The sequence below is a fragment of the Coenobita brevimanus genome, chromosome 100 (genome assembly GCF_032717465.1).
Source record: "Coenobita brevimanus isolate Jiangsu-jjx chromosome 100, ASM3271746v2, whole genome shotgun sequence".
Lineage (NCBI taxonomy): Eukaryota > Metazoa > Arthropoda > Malacostraca > Decapoda > Coenobitidae > Coenobita > Coenobita brevimanus.
In genome coordinates, this window is record NC_137053.1 from 16,422,658 (window position 1) to 16,431,675 (window position 9,018).

The 9,018-nt window shown below is 41.7% G+C and overlaps 1 non-coding gene across 1 annotated transcript; it reads left to right on the top strand.

Moving 5' to 3' along the window:
• The first annotated feature begins 923 nt into the window (after positions 1 to 923).
• Positions 924 to 1,042, top strand: LOC145414801 (5S ribosomal RNA). Its single transcript, XR_013899954.1, has one exon. It is a non-coding gene; the product is annotated as a 5S ribosomal RNA (ribosomal RNA).
• Positions 1,043 to 9,018: the final 7,976 nt, after the last annotated feature.

Genomic DNA, 9,018 nt, shown 5'->3' on the forward strand with positions numbered 1-9,018 from the left:
AAGAAACAGAGGAAACAGACACAGCTTTAGATGCTTGGTATACGAGAAGATGGTACAGAAGTTTCAGACTCAAGGAATTTCCTCCTCCTAAAAGTAAAAAAAAAAAAAAAAAAAACACACACCCATTCCCTCCACCTGACCCGCGATAACAGGCGCCAAACATGGTTCACTAGCATACTAGCACACGCTCGTACACACGGATGGACATTTGAACTGTACCAGCGATGCCGCCAGTTACAACAAACACTCCCGGAGAAAAGCAAAACAGAACATGATAAATACTGGCAGAACACTATGAATAAAATAACAGACAGATATAAAATCCCTAAGTCCTTCTGGCAGGCCGTTTACAGGGCCCTCCCAGAGGGGAAATATAATATTTAAGAAAAGACGGGCAGAAAATTGAAGGTGATTATAACATCGCAGTGAATCGAATACTTGGAGGAAAGTGTTTCACATTACGCCAGAGGAAATTTGTAAATTACACCCACATTAAAAAAAATATATATTAAGGCCCGGGAATCAATTTATAAACATAGGACCTCTCCACACCACACTATAGACTCGAAGAGGTTCTCCCATGATAGCCTCCTATCTATGCAAATAAGCGCAGCCGACTACGCACAGCTCTAATAAAATCGAAGATACAGCTCCTGGGAAATGCCAGATAAAAAATAGCATGCTTCCATGAAAAGGACCCAAATGCCTGCTTAACATAAACAGTGCAATGCTGAACACTGGATACGTCCATACAATATTTTAAAAGGCTTTTATAAAAATGATCCACAAAGCAGGAAAACCAAGTACTGATCCACAAAACTATCGCCTAATCTCCCAGCTTGAAATCCCTGGGAAATTATTTGAAAAGAGAATAAATATTCGGCTGCGATAGCACTTGGAGGATAATAACTTCTACAACCCTAACCAACGGCCACACCACGTTGAGTACACCGCTTCCTGTCCGATCAGCGAAGTTAAGCAACGTTGGGTCTGGTTAGTACTTGGATGGGTGACCGCCTGGGAACACCAGATGCTGTTGGCATCCCTACGTGTCAAGTGGGGTTGGTGGAGGATTAGTGCCCCTCCCTGTAAAACAATTAACTCTAAGCCGTTGGCCACCCCGTTTGGGATACATGGCGTCTGGCAATGAATGAACCCTAATCAATATGGCTTCAGGCAAAATAGAAGCACAGCATCAGCAATAACCACTGACTCCGGGGAAAAAATGTACTCGCAAAAGGCCGTACTATAAACTATACCGTCATACAAAGGGATATAAGTAAGGTCTGCGACAGAGTTTGGACGATGGAACTGCAGTATAAACTACTACAACTAAATATGCCTGAAATAACGAAACAACTTATTTAACGTCCTCGAAAACAGCACAGCCGAAGTCATAATAAACCACAGCGTCTCAGCTACTTGTCCACTCAACAGTGGGGTGCCTCAAGGGGTGTTATTAAGTGCATCCAACTTTATTTAGTACATACACACGGGACATGCCCTCACCCACCAACCTTCAGTCCCTCAACATCTACTACGCCGATCAAGCAACCCAAACAGTACTGTAGTATCAAACTGTTTATTAGTCGAACATGACCAGAGTGTTCAGATAGAGGTGATCAGACTGAGCATTTATGAAAAGAACTGGAAAATAAGGACAAACTTAGACATATTCACACTGGTGGCACTGAGCAGAAGTAAACAAAACAATATTAATTTCCAAGGAAATATTATAAGGCATCAAAAAAGCTGTAGAATTTAAAGCCATACACCAACATCCCATGGCTTGATCAACGACCACATAAACAAACAAATATCTCAGAGAAAAACGGCATCGACATGCCAATACAGATTCCGAAGCTTTCCAAACAAAATAAAATTCCACCTAATCATCACGAAGATAATGCCAATACTAGAGTACTCACTAATCCCAACCTACAGTACATGGCCTCCAAAATACGAATGTTCAAACTACAGCGGGTGCAACATGAAACCCTCCGTTTTGTTAAAAACGAAAGATATCCCTACAGTGAAAACAGAGGCTCAGCATTCTCGCCCCCCTTGTTAAACCTATACATTTCTGGCTGTGAGAGGCTGCTAGTAAAATATGAGAGAAATTCGAGACCAGTGATGGCGTGAACTACAATAACATTATGGAGTTAGACAAAGCTACAGATGTGACACTCATGGTACCCATGAAACTTATATTTTGAGAGAACTTCAACTTCACCATAATCTTACTTAATTATATGGGTAGTGTTACATAGCCTATGATTTCATCATCCTTTGTGTAATTTTAACGCACAGTATGCTGCATGTTTGATCACGAGCGTGTTCTGCCTCAGTCCCCCCCTTCTACCGTTATAGTAGAGTAAGTCGTCCTTTCTGTTATTCAGTGCGGGATTGTCGACCGTTTGTCCCCATCGCTTCATTTGCGCGTCCTTATTACAAGTTGTATCAGGCTCTGCTGGCCCCTATATAATGAGCTCAGTCTCTGCATCATTGCCACTTAGATCTGCTCCTCATTTTGTTCACATCTCTGTCCTCCCCTGTACAGATATTATTATTGTGAGTGCTCAAGAAGTCTCCAACCATCTAGCAGCTGTGTGTAATTTGAGTATAACTGTTGTATTTTTTTCTTGTACTGTATAGCATAAGTTTAATTTGTAGGCCTAGTGAAGTTTGTAATTTATGTAGGGTTCTTTGTCAGTCATTTTGGATAATAGTTTGTATCTGTAATAATTTATCTGGCATTCACTGAGTATTATCTGGTATCTCATTTTATCAAGGCTGACTTAGATAAATTTACTCTTGCTAATTTCGTGTTAATAGAGGCTATTGCAGTTAACCATATATTTAACCTGTTTATTTGCCATTACATTATCCTTATGAGTCCTGAATGTTTTGTTGTTAGTTTGTGTATTAAACTTTAACTTGTAATTTTACCTAACTCTTTTGTTTTGAACCTGGAACTTTACGGGACAGTAGTGACTCTTAGTATTCTCACTTAATGTGTACATTATCTTTCTCTGTTCCGCAACATAAATTTGGCGACCTCATATCAGGATATTCAGGATATTATCATAAGGATATTGTTTGATATTTTGTGACTGTGATATATTCATGATGGCTACTATTTCTACACTTGGTGAAGCCAAAGATTTTTTGTCAAATGTGCAAACAGTGTGTGATATAGAAAACAGAACAAAGAATGAACTTAAGATTGTTGCTCAACAATTGGGATTTGTTGTTCGCTCTCATCAGTCTAAAGATCAAATTGTTGCCATGATTAATGAAAGCTTGTTTAATGTAACTCCTCCAAATGAGCAAACACAGATTGAATTAGCTAAGTTACAGCTAGCCCTGCAGGAGGCTCGTGTTAATGAGGCAAATGCTCGTATTGAAGAGGCACAGGTACAGGCTCAGGCACAAATTGAACTTGCCAGGATTCAGGCAGACCATGAGTATCGCATGAAACAAGGTGGAACTGGATCATCTTGCTCTGATGATTTTGATGTGGCTAAAAATGTTAAACTTGTCCCTCCTTTTAATGAATCTGATTTAACAAAGTATTTTCAGTTGTTTGAGAGGGTAGCTACAGGTTTTAATTGGCCTAAGGAGTATTGGCCAGTACTCCTTCAAACTGTTCTCACCGGTAAAGCTCAAGTAACTTATGCATCTTTGCCTCAGGATCAGTCTGATAATTATGATGTAGTTAAGAGCTTGATTCTTAAGGCCTATGAGCTTGTTCCTGAAGCTTATAGAGTAAAATTTAGGACAACTTACAAGCAAGATAAGCAATCCCATGTTGAGTATGCAAAAATCAAAGAAGATTTGTTAGAGCAGTGGTTAAATTCTAAGAATGTGGATTCTGATTTTGGTAAATTTAAGCAGATGATTTTGCTGGAGGATTTCAAAAGGTGTATTAGTAAAGATGTAAGCCTATATCTTGATGAGAAAAGAATAGATAATTTGTCTGATGCTGCAGTTTTAGCTGATGAGTATGTTCTCACTCACAAGAGATATTCTAGAGAAAAAGGGAAAGCTGAGAGTAAGTACGTTGCCTCTACTCAGAGTACAGGTAACAGGAAAGAGAATAAGGATGATGTTTCTCAGGAAGTAAATACCAGCTTCACCTCTAGATTTCAGAAAAGTAAATGTGTCATACTACGGAGAGATGTTTCAGGAGACAGCGTGATGTGAACAAAAAGGAGTCTTTAAATATTCAGTCAATTGGTCTAGTGTCCACTCTTGAGAGTTCCCAGAATTCTTTAACTGAGTTAACTGAACCTGCTTTGAGGGGTAACTTAAATTCTCATGATGGAGCTCCTCTTTTGAGCAGTAACGTGGGTGACACTCTCAAGAGTTCATGTGCTAATTTCCTGTCTGATGGTTTTGTCAGTCCTCTGGACAGTAATGACAGGAAATCAGTTCAAATATATCGTGATACAGGTGCTTGCCAATCCCTTATGCTGACCAGTGTTCTAGGTTCTAATTTTAATTCCTCTGATGAAACTGTAATCTTACAAGGTGTAGGGAATAATTACTTCTCTGTTCCTCTGTGCAGAGTGAATTTAGAGTCTGGTTTTGTTAATGGTTCTGTTATGGTTGGGTTGGTTGAGACACTCCCAATGTCAGGTGTAACTTTCTTACTTGGAAATGATATCGGTGGAAGTCAAGTGTGTCCAGCTCCTCAGTTGTCTAGTGAGCCAGTGGCTGTGTCCCGGGATTGTGATGTCCCTGATGTGTTCCCTGCATGTGCTGTCACTAGGGCTAAGTCTAAAGTTACTGGTGATTTAGAGGATAATGATGATGATGATGTTATCCTAGCTGACACTTTTCTTGCTAATTTGGACCACTCACCAGATGAGGCAGTACCCTGTAGTGTTGATAATTTGTCTCGTCAAGAGTTGGTTGAGTTGCAGGTTGCTGACCCTGAGTTGAAAGGTCTAGCTAACTCTGCTTGCAGTGAGGAAGAGTCAGCTGGTGCTTCTACTTGTTATTATGTAAAGTCAGGAGTACTTATGAGGAAGTGGAGACCCCCAACAGCATCAGCCGACTGTGAATGGGAGGTTGTACATCAAGTTGTCATCCCTCGTGTTTGTAGGCAGGATATCATTCGAGTGGCTCATGATTCCAGTTTGGCAGGACACCTTGGAGTGAGGAAGACTGTGGCACGCATTTTGAAACACTTCTACTGGCCAGGTATCTTCAGGGATGTTTCCTGGTATTGTAAGTCTTGTCACACCTGTCAAGTTGTGGGGAAGTGTAATCAGACCGAAAAGGTTGCACCTCTAGTTCCCATTCCTCCTTTTGAGGCGCCTTTCACCCGTGTGTTGGTGGATATTGTGGGCCCTCTTCCTAAGACTTCTTCAGGATTTTCTTATGTGTTGACCATGATTGATATGGCTACTCGTTATCCTGAAGCCATTCCACTTAGAAACATCTCAGCAAAGAACGTGGTTAAGGAAATGCTAGGGTTCTTCACAAAGTTTGGTCTGCCCAAGGAGGTACAGTCAGACCGAGGAAGTAATTTCATGTCGAATGTTTTCAAGCAGTCTCTGAAAGAGTTGGGCATCACCCAGATCACGTCTTCAGCTTACCATCCCCAGACCCAAGGAGCGTTGGAGAGATATCATCAAACACTCAAATCGATGCTCAAGAAATACTGTTGGGAACATCAGAAAGACTGGGATAAAGGTCTTCCATTCGTTGTGTTTGCTGCAAGAGAATCTCCAAATGAATCACTGGGCTTCTCACCTTTTGAACTACTGTTTGGCCATGAAGTAAGAGGACCCCTTAAGTTACTCAAGGAATGCTGGCTGTCGGAGGAAGATGACGTCAACCTGCTGGAGTATGTGATGAAGTTCAAAGAACGGCTGTCCACTGCTTTACAGCTGGCGAGAGAGAATTTAGGAGCTGCTCAGGAGAAGATGAAGACTTGGTATGATAAGAAGTCCAGGTTGCGCCACTTTCAGCCAGGAGATCAGGTTTTGATTCTGCTACCAGTTCATGGGCAACCTCTTCAAGCAAAGTTTAGTGGTCCTTATTTCGTGGAGAAGAAACTCAGTGATGTCAACTATGTCATCGCCACACCAGATCGTAGAAAGAGCAAGCAACTATGTCACATCAACATGCTAAAGTTATATCACAGGCGGGACGAAAATAATCCAGTCTGCACTGTAGCTGTTCCACCCGAGTCTGCAAGTGAAGCTCTCCCATGCAGTATGAGCCTGAGTGATAGTTTGGGGAAGAATCCTGATATCATGAATGATCTCCAGACTAAGCTTTCTCATCTACCACCCAAGGAAAGGCAGGAGTTTTCGGCATTACTGCAGGAGTACCCGCAAGTGTTCCGTGCCACTCCAGGAAGAACCACTGTGTTGATGCATGATGTCGATGTTGGAGACGTAAAGCCAATTAAATTGCCTCCTTGCCGTGTGAACCCAGTGAAAGTTCCTCTCATCCAGAAGGAGCTTGGCTACCTGTTGGACCACAAGATGATTGAGCCCTGTCAGAGCGAGTGGAGTTCTCCTGTCACTCTGGTCCCTGAGCCAGGTGGGTCACAGAGGCTTTGCATTGACTACAGACGTGTTAATCAGATAACCAAAACAGACACTTACCCTCTCCCTCGTGTGGAAGATTGCATAGACAAGATCGGAAAGGCTAGGTACATAAGTAAGTTTGATTTGTTAAAGGGATACTGGCAAGTACCTATGACTGAACGTGCTAGGGAGATCTCATGTTTTGTAACATTAGGAAAGACATTTGCATGTTCTGTAATGCCATGTACAGATTGTTTTAGTCATAAGAAATTTCCTTTGTAAATTTCTTTTTTCTTTGTGGGGAGGTGTTACATAGCCTATGATTTCATCATCCTTTGTGTAATTTTAACGCACAGTATGCTGCATGTTTGATCACGAGCGTGTTCTGCCTCAGTCCCCCCCTTCTACCGTTATAGTAGAGTAAGTCGTCCTTTCTGTTATTCAGTGCGGGATTGTCGACCGTTTGTCCCCATCGCTTCATTTGCGCGTCCTTATTACAAGTTGTATCAGGCTCTGCTGGCCCCTATATAATGAGCTCAGTCTCTGCATCATTGCCACTTAGATCTGCTCCTCATTTTGTTCACATCTCTGTCCTCCCCTGTACAGATATTATTATTGTGAGTGCTCAAGAAGTCTCCAACCATCTAGCAGCTGTGTGTAATTTGAGTATAACTGTTGTATTTTTTTCTTGTACTGTATAGCATAAGTTTAATTTGTAGGCCTAGTGAAGTTTGTAATTTATGTAGGGTTCTTTGTCAGTCATTTTGGATAATAGTTTGTATCTGTAATAATTTATCTGGCATTCACTGAGTATTATCTGGTATCTCATTTTATCAAGGCTGACTTAGATAAATTTACTCTTGCTAATTTCGTGTTAATAGAGGCTATTGCAGTTAACCATATATTTAACCTGTTTATTTGCCATTACATTATCCTTATGAGTCCTGAATGTTTTGTTGTTAGTTTGTGTATTAAACTTTAACTTGTAATTTTACCTAACTCTTTTGTTTTGAACCTGGAACTTTACGGGACAGTAGTGACTCTTAGTATTCTCACTTAATGTGTACATTATCTTTCTCTGTTCCGTAACAGTAGAAACAGCTTAGAAAGTCTTTCCCAAACCTACACAGGGGAAAACACACACACACACACACCGCTCGCTGGTGCAGTGGTAACGTTCTCGCTTGCCAACTGGTGGACGGGAGTTCGCGCCTCGCTCAGGTTGCGAAAAGTTTCACTGACGAAGTGGGTGGTTACTGTCCCCCTGGAGCAAGGAGACGGGTGTGTGCTTGTGTGAAGGTCACAGCCTTGCCCTTAGATCGGACTATATGAGCTCTCAGCTCCCTTCCGGGAGGGTAAAAGCTGACAATCACGACCATCAAGTGATCCTGACCGACCCGGTGAATTACACACACACACACACCTAGTATGCCGGGGGGACAGAAATGACGGCAACAAATAACACTCAAGCACTAACAACAACAAGTAACCTACACTATACTGTATACCTATACTTTAACGTTATTTTCCGTTTCACCTACTTCTTGCCCAAGCCTCTTCTCTCCCCACAAACCCCCCTATTAGAAAAAATAAAAATAAATAAAAATAACAGTGGAGGGGTGATACCAGACTGGGGTGAGAGGGAAGCTCGTGAGTGCGTGCCATGAAATCCAACTCTGTCGGAAATTTGCCTTAACATATGACACGACTTAATGTTCCGAGTGGCAAGTTTATGAACGGAACAGGATGCAGTGTCACGGCTCGCTGCGCACACACACACACACACACACACACACACACACACACACACACACACACACACACACACCAGATTATTAATACATGCATGTATAAAAACCAACATTAACTTCATACACGCACAAAATCACACACTAGGCGCAGACAAATACAGATATTAATACAAAATTACAAATCTCGGTGTGGAAGAAAAATGCCTTCATGCTATGGCATCGATATAACAGGACGACTCTGCTGCCTGGTTATAAAAACATCCCTCATCTCCTTCCTTATCCTTCTAAACGAGAATGGTGAACGGCTCGGGAACGGCCACCACGGTCTGTAATCCACCATGTTCCCGTCCAGACAAGCCTAGATCCACAACAACGACAACAGCAATAACAACAACTGCAACTACAATGCAAATCTCTTGTCTCTCGATCTAACCATTTATATGAAGTCTTCATTATTCCATGCACCATAATCTGGCTATATATGGGGCAGTACACACGCACTGTTAAACACACGCACAGTCGCTTTGATTACACAAGAGCATTGAGATCCTTTCCAGCATTCATATGCATCTATAGTTCTCTCTCTCTCTCATCTGTTATTCTCATACCCAATTTTCCGCAGTGTCAACAGTAATGTTCCCTCCTTTCCCCTTTTCTTTTCCCTCCTCTATTTTTAGGCTTCATGTTCTTTCTCCACTATTCACTCTTCATTTCTCGTT